The sequence below is a fragment of the Gracilinanus agilis genome, chromosome 1 (genome assembly GCF_016433145.1).
Source record: "Gracilinanus agilis isolate LMUSP501 chromosome 1, AgileGrace, whole genome shotgun sequence".
Taxonomy (NCBI): Eukaryota; Metazoa; Chordata; class Mammalia; order Didelphimorphia; family Didelphidae; genus Gracilinanus; species Gracilinanus agilis.
The window spans coordinates 722,414,326-722,428,229 of NC_058130.1; positions in this window are offsets into that span (position 1 = coordinate 722,414,326).

Here is a 13,904-nt window from a genome sequence, read left to right on the forward strand (position 1 = left end):
TCAATGTAGAAACTGCCATTTGTCCATTTGAATTAGAGGTGGACCACAGGAAGTGATGAAAGACACGATCTCTTTAAGTAAGTTAGTGAACTTCCTGTGGGGGCAGTTGCAGTCTCGAACTGGAAGAAGAAGCATCTCCTGAGACCACAGACAGCTTACACTCTATATTGTCACGTGGGTAAGTTAGGCTGACTTCCTTGGCCTAGCTGGGCCAATTCTAAACTCTGCCTATCTGGCTGTTGGGCCTTGTGGCTTACAGCTTCATTTTATTTAGACTTCTAACCTCCCTCTCCTCCTTATCCCTACTTTACCTTCCTGATTGTAATTAAACTCCTCAACCCGATGCTGACTTGGGTCTGATTTAATTACGGAATCAACCTGAATTGTTGATTCCTGGCGGCCACATATTTTTAATATATAGCTACAATAACTAAATTTTATTTCTTACATTTTTTGGCCGACCACTTAGGTCTCGAACTTCCTCAATCTTTCTGAATTTTCTTGAATTCTTCTTTATACCTGTCTTAAGTCAGCCTCTCCTTTTTCTCTTTATTCCTACTTATTACCTACCAGACTGTAAATAAACTCTTCAACCCGATGCTGACTTGGGTCTGATTTAATTACGGAATCAACCTAAATTATTGATTCCTGGCAGCCACATATTTTAATATATATCGATAAATACCTAAAATTTTCCCTCTTACAAGGTTCCAATCCAGGGTCAGACCCTGCAGAGTGAGCTCTGTCATTCTGAGCCACTGTTAACCAACCTTTGAAACCAACTTTTGGGAGTAAAAGAAGGATTTTAACCAGGCAGATCTTAGACAGATTTTTGGGTGATTTCGTTAGATCAGGGAGTGTTAGCTAGCTTCAAGTAACCAAAGAGTTTTGTCTTGCAACAAAACATAGTAAGGTGGGAGCGAGAGAAGAAATATAGAAATTTAGGGACACTTCTTTTCGTAATCCTCACCTCCTAATTTATTTTTAATTTACAGAGCTATTTTTTATATATCTAAATATCTCATTGGTTTCAGGGCCTTGGGCATTTCTGGCTCAGTGAGTGAAAGTGGGCATCTGCTTCACATTCACTGGTAACAGCTGAAAATACCCATAAAATTACAGCTGGGTATCTAGACAGATCCCTAGTTTAAATTAACACCTTGGTCCCCTTTCAAACCTGTTTTTTCAGTGCTTAATAAATACATATTGAATAAATGAATGAATGCCCTCCAAACAACCAGCGGAAGTTGAAGCTTTCCCAAGGGTAATACTTACTGGAAAAGTTGTTGTGGATGTCAGAGGCACTGAGCCCCCAGACCAGTTTCCTCGGCTTTCACTAATTCACTTTCTATACCCACAAATTCCTGACCAAGAACTGGTCCATGACTCATATTTTTTTGAGAGAAAAGACAGCTGAAGTTCTGAACAGATCAGATTTTAGCAGGGCCTATGGGAAGAACACAGTGGTAGCAGGGGAGAACTTCCAGAGTTTGTGTGTCTAAGAAGGAATTCCCTGAGCACCTTGTTAGATGGGAAACAAACAGGTTTAATTATCCTCTCCTCTCCTTACTTTCCTTTCCTCAACTCTTCCTCTGTGACTCTGCACTAGATACTCTTTAGGGAAAGAACATCATAATAAGGGTTTTAGTTCTCAGAAGTTTACTTTGCTGGGAAACACTTTCAACTTAGAGAAAAATATCCTTTGAACCTCCAGTGGAAGGAAAGGCATATCCTCACTGGTCAAGAATAATGAGTTAAATCTCATAAGCAATCAGCATTCATTATTGGGTGCTTATTATACATCAGGAAATTTACTAGACATAAGAGATATTTGTCCAAGTGTCTTAGTCCAAATGGATTCACATGATCAGGCTCAGTTGAACTACATCTTCAGGTGATAATAGAACTGTTATATGTGATTACTTATTTACTTAATTGATATTCTACATGCTTTCGTGTATGCATTTTGTCTCTCACAAAGATGCATGCTCCTTGAAGGCAGAGATTTGTTTCATTCTTTGTTACTCTATCCCTTGTGATAAAAAAATCCAAGGATCCATTTACTAGGTACTGCTTTGAGTTATACAACCAATGGCATAGAAACAAGGCAAAATGGCAGCTTATATTCAGAATATGTATTATTTTTTGAGTTACTATTTATTTTAATTTTTAATATATAACAATATAATATGTATGATTTATTATAAATATGTAATAAATTATAATAAATATATTTATTTAAGAAAAACAAATTCTTACATTAGTTATGTCTAAAAATTGGTCTCATTTCTTGGCAAAAAATGCAGATTTTTCATTTCCTTCTCCAGCTCATAGATGGGGAAACTGAAGCAGACAGGCTAAGCCACTTGTCTAGGGTCACATAGCAAGTAAGTGTCTGAAGCTAGATTTGAAACAAGGAAGATGAGGCCCAGCCCTCTATGCACTGTACCACCTTCTTACATATGGTTTAATGGCATTCAATTCTATTTGAGTTTACCACCACTGATATAGATAAAAGAAGACCAAGAAAGATAGTTAAAAGAAATTCATGTTTAGTTAAAGCATAAAGATTAAGAAAAAAAGACATTATATTTGCCAATTACAGGAGTACTGGTGACTTTGGAGTGAATAGTTTCAGCTGAATGATGATTTTGGAAACCAGATTGCAAAGGATTTAGAGAATGAGAGAAGAGGAAATAGAGGCACAAATTGTGAGTGTTTTCTCAAGAAGCTTAACCAAGAAGGAGAAGAAAGATAATTAGAGTAGTAGGATAAAGTGAAGATTTCGTAAGAATAGGGGAGACATGTATATATTTGTATCCAACAGGGAAAGAGCCTGTAAATAGATAGAGATTGAAGATTAATGAGAAAGTAGGGTTGATAAAAGGGCTAGTCTTTTGGAGAAATGGAAAGGAATGAGAGCAAGGAGCAATATTGAGTGGTTAGTTTTATCAAGAAGAAAGGCTACCTTTTAATGAGAGACAAGGATGATGGAGAAAATAGCAGGGGAAGATGTCAAAGTGATGTGAGATAGGGAGGGAAAAGAGGAAACTAAGCAAATTACTTCAATTTTTTCAGTGAAGTAGGAGGTATATAGAAATGTTTTTTCTTTGATAGCAGAGTTAAGAGAATTTCATAGAAAAGAGAACTGGAGAAAGAGTTCAAAGGTGTGAATGTGTAGCAGAGGAAGTAAATTCTGTGCAGGTGTAAATCTGCTCTTATGACTTGTCTACTAGCCCTTCATCCTAGTCACCCTCTCCTCCTTGGGTTTTCAAGACCTCAGTCTCCTGATTTTCTTCATATTTGTCTTCTCCTTTTCTATGTCGCCCTCCTTGTCCTACCCACCATGGATAAGGGAACATCAGGGCTCTCTCTTGGAGCTTCTTCTATTGCTGATCACAGTACTTTCTCTATTCTGCCATTGAAACCTCTTTAACCTTGGAAGCTTACTCCATTTCTGTGCTACTTTATACACTGGAAGCACCTTCCATCCCTGCAGTCTCTCCCTTTGGAGATGCTGGTTCTTTTCAAATCGTCCATTTTAAGAGGGAGTAGCAGGTCAATCATGCTTTCATTCCCTTCCAGACAGTACTTCTGACTCATCTCCAAAGGACTTTTGTCTACCATATTCCCACTCTCGGTATCTTCATTCCCTTTTCACCTCTTAAGTATCTTTTATATGTTGCCTTCCTCCATTAGTAAGTCCCTTGAGAGTAGGAAATGTATTTCTTCTTGTATTTGCATTTGCAGCATTTTCTACAGTGTCTGGCACATAGTAAATGTTTACTAATGCTTCTTGATTTTGTTGACCTTAGTCTAAAGATTAAGCCTAGGCCTCTCTCCTGAGCTCTATTCCTGCATTATCAATTGCCTTTTGGATATCTCATTCTAAAGGTCCCAGGGGCATCTCAAGCTATTATATATCCAAAACTGCACTTTTTTTCTATAAAAATTTCCTCTCCTTTAAACATTCATATTTCATTTGAGGGCACCTTCATCCTCCTAGTGAAATCCACAAATTTGGGTTGGGTTATCTTCAGCTTTTCCCTCTCTCTCATATCCAATTAGCTGCTAAACATTATCAATTCTGCTTCCACAATATTTTTAGATGAATTGCTGTCTAGACATGCTTCATTCATTTTGTACTTGAGAAGCGGACTTGTTGAAATTAATGTTGGACTTTATATTTATCTTTATTACACTTCATCTAATTCATTTTACATTGCTGTCTTTTATTCTATACAGATATTTTAAAATCCCACCTGTCATCCAGTGTGATAACTATCCTTCCCTTGTAAATGTGATAAGCATGCCTTCAATACTTTTGCCCAAGTCATTGATAAGAGTTACATAAATAGAGGATGTCCAAGAATTTATCTTTGGGGCAATCACTGCTTGGTTCTGCAGTCCTCGCTCCTTATTTAGGTCAAATATCTCTTATACCTGTCATTCCCAGTTTTCCACTCTAGAACCCAACAGAAAAAATCTAATCTTTCTTCTACATGGCAAAATACTTGAAGACAGCCATCATACCCTCTCTTTACCCCCATGCCTTTTGCAGATCAAACAGGACCAGTTTTTTTTTTAAACTATTCCTTATGTAGTCAGTTTTCCTCAAGTCACAACTCCATCCCATTGTCATATCCTCTGAATCCCATCTCCTTTGAAGTTACAAAGAAAGAAACTTAAACAGAAGAATCATATTGGGGTAAATCACCTTCCAAACTCCAGCCCATCTGGGAAGTGTTTCAGGTGTCAGAGTTCTTTCAGGTAAGCTATAATTCATAAAACTCTAGACAATATTTGCCTCCTCTGTCTAATTCGGTCTAATTCCATTTGCTGCAAAGAAAATGGTCTTTCTTTTTATTTTTATTTCCAGATAGATTCACAGAATTTCTTCTTGGCCTAATGGAAGGGGAAAGAAAAGGAAATTTCTCTGTGAGCATAATAAGGACACAAAGGGAAAAAGGTGACCAAGGCTCCATCTACATAGTCTTGCATGTCTAAGAATCTTCTAAAAATTTTCAAATATGAATAGCACCATTCTCTTCCATCTTCCATTTCCATGACCTTCTCCATATAGAACAATGAGTTTAAGATATCCTACTAATTTGTTGTGTTTTCTTGGGCAAATCCCTAACTTAATGGATCTCAGTTTTCTTTTCTGCAAATAAGAGGAAATAGAATGAAATGATATCTAAATTTCCTTCTATTCTATGAGTCTAATACCAAATGTTTAGGGATTTCTCTCCATTCAGAACAATTTTCTCTGCAGGATTAAGCCCACATTCTTCATCCCACAAATATAGGAGCTCTGAATTTTGAACCTATCCTACGTATGCATGTTACAGAAGGTTTATTGAAAGATGTGGGGATATTTAATATTGAGAGGAAAATACTGAGAAGATACATCATTGTTGTCTTCAATTTAATTCAGTTTGATCCAAGAAGCAGAAATGGAAGCAATGTGTGGACTATGAAATCACTGATTTAGAACTGGAAAGAACCTTATAAATCATGTAGCCTACTTCCTTCAGGTTAAGTGGTTTACACAAGGGCTCACAAGTGTTAAGTGTTGTGATACTATCCATGGTAGTATCACAACACCTCTGACTCCATATCAGGACTGAGTCCTCCTCCACCACACACACAGAGACACACATGTACCAGCCTAGATGGGGCACTGGAAAGAGTGTTGGGCCTACAGTCAGGAAGACTTCAGTTCAAATCTGGTCCTAAATATTTACTTGTTATGCGACTCTGAGCAAGATCTGCCTCCATCTCCTATTCTATAAAATAGAAATAATATCAGCACTTATCTTGCTAGGTTTCTGTGAGGCTCAGAGGAGCTGTTTGTAAGATTTCTTATAAACCTTAAATATTTGCTACTGCTGCTGCTGCTGCTACTACTATTATTAAAGTTATAAGACAGAGATATGGGCTCAAAATAAGAAATAGCTTCCTAAGATAGGTGATATCCAAAGTAGAATTACCTTATGAAGTAGTGAACTCCTAATCCCTAAAAGTATTTAGGTAATGACTAGATAGTCACCTTTTTGGTGTCTTATAGGTAAAATTCCAAGATATTAGTGAAAAGCTAAAGCTAGATAATTTTTAACTCAAAGATTCTATGATTCATAGAAGAATTTAAGAATTTGATGTAACCTTACCATCAGCCTCATTAAAGAGTTCTTAATTTTGGATGCATGGATAAGTAAAGGGTATGGGATTAGATTTCAGAGTGTTAATAAAAATGGATAGGAAAAAGATTACATTTTTATCTTCACTAATTTATAACCAAAACTTAGCCTTTCTTTCCATTACAAACACAGGCAAAAATCACAATATTATTTGTTGTTTTTGTTTAGTCATTTCACTTGTTTACAACTTTTTGTGATCTCATTTAGGGCTTTGGCAGAGATACTGGAATGTTTTGCCATTCCTTCTCTAGCTCATTTTAGAGATGTGGAAACTGAGACAAACCTAATTAAATTACTTGTTCAATGTTACATAGCCAGTAAGTATCTTAGGCCACATTTGAACTCAGGGGGAGTAGTCTTCCTGACTCTAGGTCATGCAGTCTAGCTACCCTCAGTATTATTCAAATCTACTGGATTTCCAAAGGGCTCCATGACACACATTGAAAGTTAAGGTTAAGAACCTTGATGTATTCCAATCCATACATTCATTCAGTCATCACATATTTGTTAAATGTTTATGGTGCACCATACATTATACTTAGTGCTGGGGACACAAAGAATGTAAAAAACAAGCAAACAAGTCCCTTAAGGGGATCACATTCTATTGAGAGAGGTGGCAAATAAATAACTAAACATATACAATTTATGTACAGAATAGATGGAAGTGGAGAAACATGATGGTACTTATGCTTTATTGCACAACCTTGACAGCAGAACAGAGAATGTATTGGAGTAGTGAGAGACTAAGGCAGGGATATCAATAAGAAAGAAGATTATTGTTGTAGTCTGGGTTAAAAGTGATACAAGTGGGAGAAAGGGTCGCAGCTGTATGGGGGGAAAGAAGAGGCCTTCTATGTGAGTGGAGAGTATGCAAGAAACATTTTCCACATAGAAATGACAAGATGTATTAAGGATCTGTAGGGGAAGAGTAAAGAGTTGAGGATGACATCAAGGTTGTAAACCTGAGTTATTGAAGAAGAAGATGGTGATGTCTTCAATAGTAATAGGAAAGTTTGATGGAGGAGAAAGTTTGGGCAGAAAGATAAGTTTTGTTCTGAACAAGTTGTTTAAAATGTTTATGGGACATTCAGTTCATGGTTTCCAAAAGACAATTGATGATGTGAGACTGTAGGTAAGGAGTTTAGTGCTAGCTATAAAAATCTAGAAATTGTCTGGATAAGAGATGATAATTTAAACCCTTGGAGTTTATAAAGCGACCAAGTACAACAGTACAAAAAGAGGAGACAAGGTTGTAGGAGACACGATGTGAAGTGGAAAGGTTAATAAGAGTGTAGAAAAGGTTTATGGGAGAGTGGGAAGGGTTTATAAAGCCTTGAAATATATATAAATAATAAAATAAATATAACACCTCTACTTCATAGATTTTCATTTATTGTGGAGTTCTCTGGAGCATAACTCCCATGATAGGTGACAGATCACTATATAAGACAATAGGGATGATATGATCAGATGATGGAGGAGAAAGGGACATATTTGTAGGCAGCAGGGAAGGATCCAGTAAATAAGGAGAGACTAATGATAACAGAGAAGGTGGGAATGATAATGTAGGAAATTTTCTGTAGAAGATAAGAGGCAATGGATGGGACCAAGCATGTATGGAGAAGGGTTGATCTTGGTAAGAAGGACAATCTTTTCATTTGAAAGGAGATAATGTTTGAGTTGGAATTTGAATTCTGGTTTTCTTGATTCCATGTCCACTTCTTTTTCCTTTGTACCACCTAGACGTCAGGTAGTCATGTTTTTCTAACTAGGTCACAGGGAACCCACAGAACTGAATATGGTCAAATCCTGATACAGTTTTTAAAAAAGGAAAGAAAATGGAATATTTAAACTGCAAGCCAGTGAATTTGATTTCAACTCATAGGAAACTCCTAAGAATGTGTTTTAAAGAGATAGTAAACATTTTGAAAGAAAAGAAATTAACATAGTCAGGATAGCTTCATCAAGAGTAGGTCATAACAAACTGGATTTCCATTTTAGCAAAATTTTATAGGTATAGGTTGCCTAGATTTCAACCATGCAGTTGATAGCCTGTCATGTTATTCTTGTGGATAAAATGGAGACATAGGAATTGGACAATGGTATAATTAGATGAATTTGGAATTCATTAAATGGCTGAATCCAAAAAAGAGCCATTAATGGTTTGATTCCAACTAAGAAGAAGTCCAATAGAGTTATCCATGTATCTGGACTGGTTACTCTGCTAGTTAACATTTTTATCAACGAATTAGATAAAGGTAGAGGTAGCATGCTTATCAAATTTGCAAATAAGACAAAACTAAGAATAAGGGCTAATACCCTGGAAGATCAAGTCAGTTTTTGAAAATATTTGATAGGCTAGAATATCAGACTGAACTAATAAGATACAATTTAGTGGTGATCAATATACTTGGGCTATATTTGGGATCAAAGGATCAGTTTCATAAATACAAAATGTGGAAGATATGGTTACATAGAAATTTGTATGAAAAAAGGGGGATTTGATAGTCTGCAACCTCAATATGAATCCATAATGTGGTATGTCAACTAAGAAAGTTAATGTGATCTAGAACTGCCTTTAGAGAGACATGGTTTCCAGGAATAAGAAGATAATAGATTCTCTGTACTAGATCCTAGTTAGACCTTATCTGGAGTATTGTGTTCAGTTTTGGGTGCAACTTTTTTTTTTAATTTTAAACATTTATTAATATTTATATTTTAGAAAAGTTAACATGGTTATAAGATTTATGCTCTTACTTTCCCCTTCACCCCCCAACCTTCCCCCTCCCCTGGCTGATGTGCATTTCCATTGGTTTTAACATGTGTCATTAATCAAGACCTATTTCCAAATTGTTGATAGTTGCATTCGTGTGGTACTTTCGATCCCCTGTCATGTCCTCATCATCCCATGTATTCAAGCAGTTGATTTTCTTCTGTTTCTTCTCCTGCTGTTCTTCATCTGAATGTGGGTAGCATTCTTTTCCATAAATCCCTCAGAATTGTCCTGGATCATTGTATTGCTGCTAGTACAGAAGTCCATTGCATTTGATTTTACCATAGTATATCAGTCTCTGTGTACAGTGTTCTTCTGGCTCTGCTCCTTTCACTCTGCATCAATTCCTGGAGGTCTTTCCAATTCACATGGAATTCTTCCAGTTTATTATTCCTTTTAGCACAATAGTATTCCATCACCAGCATATACCACAGTTTGTTCAGCCATTCCCCAATTGAAGGGCATACCCTCGTTTTCCAGTTTTTTGCCACCACAAAAAGTGTGGCTATAAATATTTTTGTGTAAGTCTGTTTATCTATGATCTCTTTGGGGTACAAACCCAACAATGGTATGGCTGGATCAAAGGGTAGGCATTCTTTTATAGCCCTTTGAGCATAGATCCAAATTGCCATCCAGAATGGTTGGATCGGTTCACAGCTCCACCAGCAATGCATTAATGTCCCAATTTTGCCACATCCCCTCCAACATTCATTACTCTCCCCTTCTTTCATTTTAGCCATTCTGCTAGGTGTGAGGTGATACCTCAGAGTTGTTTTGATTTGCATTTCTCTAATTATTAGAGATTTAGAACACTTTCTCATGTGCTTTTTGATAGTTTTGATTTCTTTACCTGAAAATTGCCTATTCATGTCTCTTGCCCATTTATCAATTGGGGAATGGCTTGGTTTTTTTATACAATTGATTTAACTCCTTATATATTTGCGTAATTAGACCCTTGTCAGAGTTTTTTGTTATAAAGATTTTTTCCCAGTTTGTTGTTTCCCTTCTGATCTTGGCTACATTGTTTTGGTTTGTACGAAAGCTTTTTAGTTTTATATAATCAAAATAATTTATTTTACATTTTGTAATTTCCTCTAACTCTTGCTTGGTTTTAAAATCTTTCCTTTCCCAGAGATCTGACAAGTATACTATTCTGTGTTCACTTAACTTATTTATAGTTTCCCTCTTTATATTCAAGTCATTCACCCATTCTGAATTTACCTTGGTGTAGGGTGTGAGATGTTGATCTAAACCTAATCTCTCTCATATTGTTTTCCAAATTTCCCAACAGTTTTTGTCAAATAGTGGATTTTTGTCCCCAAAATTGGGCTCTTTGGGTTTATCATATACTGTCTTGCTGACGTCACTTACCCCAAGTCTATTCCACTAATCCTCCCTTCTGTCTCTTAGCCAGTACCATACCGTTTTGATGACTGCTGCTTTATAGTATAGTTTAATATCTGGTACTGCTAGGCCCCCTTCCTTCACATTTTTTTTCATTATTTCCCATGATATTCTTGATCTCTTGTTATTCCAAATGAACTTTGTTATAGTTTTTCCTAATTGTTGGGTGCAACTTTTTAAGAAGGACAGTGATAAGCTGTCAAACATCCAGAAAAGAGCAAATGGAATGATGAAAGACCTCCTGTGAAATCAATGGAGTCTATGCCATGGAATTGGTTCAAGGAGCTAGAAATGTTTAGTCTAGAGACATTTGGCAGGGATTTTGGCAACTATCTTGAATAAAAGAACGAATAAAAACTATATTAATTGTTTACTATGTGCCAAGTACTAATAGCTAAATGCTAGGGATACAAACAAAAAAATGAGGCATTGTCTACTCTTAGGGAACATACATACAAATTGGAAAGTGAAATATCTATAGAAGGTGAGCTACAAAGCAGATGGAAAGGCTTAGGGGACTTACAGGCATTGTAGCAAGACACTGTAGGAAGATACAGATCAATGTCCTTAAAGCTCAGTGGCAAAGCAGACACAGGTCTGGGGATCCTCCATCTTACTGGAAATATTAGTAACCTCCTGTTCCTCAAAACAGTGTGAGTCACCTACTTTCAGAACCCTGGAGGGTCCCAGGCCAACAACCAGTAGAAAGAAGAGGTCCTTTTGATACAGTTTGGTCAAGATGTGGGATAGCACAATAGGAAAGGGTGACCTTATGACCAGGTAAGATTCATGCTCTAGGGCCCAGTAGGTTCTGTCTGGCCAAGCAAGTAACTAGTGAAAAGAATTCAAGAACTTAATGTAAGTAGAAAGGAGGAGTTGAGAAGGTAGTCAGGATACATGTAGGATCCTTACCCTATTATACTCCAGTTATGTTCTCAATCTTCCCACTGGAGCTTTATATATTTATGGCATGTACCTCAAGTTTAGGGGGAAAGATTTTGCTGCCTTTATTTTTACTATGCCATTTTAGCAAATGATTCTACTTTGAGGGTTTTATATCTAATGACTATTAAAGAAATCGGTGTTGGTATCTTAAGCCATTTACTTAGTCATTAAATATTTAATAAGTACCTATCATGTCTGTACTAAGTGCTGGGAATAAAGAAAAGGAGAAAAAGGTCCCTATCCTCAAAGATCTCACATTTTAATAGAGATCAAGCATGAATGACTAAATGCATATTAGATATATAGAATAACTCTAGGAAGGTAATCTCAGAAGATAAGTTACTAGTAATGGAAAGACCTCCTCCAGAAAATGGGCTTTAAGTTGAGTCTTCAAGAAAGCCTGAGAAACTAAATTAGAAGTGAGGAGGAGAGCACTCGAGGCATGGGGAAATATGGAAATAGGAAATGGAGTGTTGTAGTTAAGGATCAGCAAATAAACAAGGGAAGTTTGATTGTAGTGTGTAGCTACTCAACCTACATTAATTACAATGACCAATTGAGGAGAGCAAAAGATGAAATCCACTTCCCTCTTCTTGGTAGTGAGACAGGGGGGACTTCCATGGAAGGCAGATACAGCTATTTTGTTAGTTTGTCTTGCTTAGCTGTTTTTCTTTGTTACAAAGCAAAATTCAGGAGAAGAGGGGAAATAAATTGATATAACTATAATATATGTAGATGGATGTATACACACATACATACACACACATATATATGCACATATGTGTGTATATATATATATGAGTGTACAGAGGAATGCAAACATGTATTGTGGAGAAAATGAGTATGAGACCAAAAAGGTATCAATAAAATATTAAAATAAAATGCTAAAAACAAGTCATTGGCTCATATGCTATGGGATTCTAGCTCCAAAGACATATTCTCTGCCAAGTTTTTCAACAACAGGTTGGAAGTTCAAATCTCATTGGTCTGCCCTTCATCATTCCGTAAATATTTATGAATTATTTCATCTCCCAAACGAAGTGGAATCAGGAGAATAATTGATAAAGTTTTAAATGAGTCCCCCAGGGTATCATTAAAAACTTCCTATGCCAAGCACACACTAAACTTGGCAATGACCTTCCTAGGGAATTGTTAACCAGCAGCGTCAGACAAATTCTATAGGGGTTTGGTCCTTTGGGCTGTTCAATGCCAGTTAAGATTACGGGCACACTAACTAATTTTTAATGTGTCTCTGAGGAGGAAAACTTGGAAGTTTTGCCTTACTAAAGACTTTCAGAGCCACAGATGGTAAGGAATAGGAAGGAACAGAACTGAAAAGTTATTAAGACCTTGCAGCAGGGAATCTCCCTTATGGAATTCCTGCAGATAATTCTCCCATCATTATCTTGTTTCAGTTGAACACATAAAGAATTTCTCAGGCAGACACCAGCCTACTGGCCCCAGTGGATTACAAAGTTTTTTCATTGTCATCTTTCACATGCTATATTGTGACTCGTATACATTAAAAGTGTGGGGGAGGCAGAATGGAGAGGAGAAAAAAAAGGAGAGGGATCTTTTTATCAGACATTCATGGCAAGAAGTGGGGTGGGGGTGAGCATTAGATATCAGAAGACCTCAGTTTTAACCGTTAGCCCCAACACTTAATAGCTAATTTGACTTTGATCAAGTTAACCAACGTTTTCTGGAGTTTCAATTTCCTTAATTGTATTTCTTCACCTATATAATATATCCTACTTCTCCTATATAATATTTCTACACCTATATAATACATCATACTCTCTTTGATAGAGGTAGCCTCTTCTCTGATGCAGATTCCAACTATCCCTTTTAGTTCTGGTTTTGGCATCATTCTTCATGTTTTCCTCGGCATTACCAAGGAAAGATGAGGACAAATTGCAACAGGGAAATATTACAAGTACGCACATTTTCTCATGTAATCAATCCTTCAATAACAATCATATGCTAAATTGTGCTAGTCTCTGGGGAGATAAAAATAATTAAACAGCAAGCAAGGAGCTTGCATTCTATTAGTATGGAAACTATGTATGCATTGTGGCAAAGCACAGTCTGAGAAATACTGAGAGTGCCTGTCTTGTGTATTTCACAGAGTTGCTTTGAGATATTATAGAGGATCTACCCAATATGCTAGCAACTTTTCTCTAGATCTAGGTAGATTCCATGGTAGCTAGGTGGCATAGTATATAGAATGCTGGACTTAGAGATTCCTGCTTTGGACATTAAATAGTTGGTCTTTGGACAAGTCACTTAATCATTGACTCCCTCAATTTCTGTAAACATGGGTATAAATAATAACACCTACATCCCAGGATTGTTATGAGTTTCAAATGATATAATATATGTAGAACACCTTGCAAAACTTAAAGCTCTATATAAATACTTAGCTATTAGGTAGAGCTGGTGGCACAGTGGATAAGGTGTTGGACTTGGAGTCAGGAAGACCTAAGTTCAAATTATATATATATATATATATATATATATATATATATATATATATTATTAGGTCTTATGTGTGTGTGTGTGTACACATACACACACACACA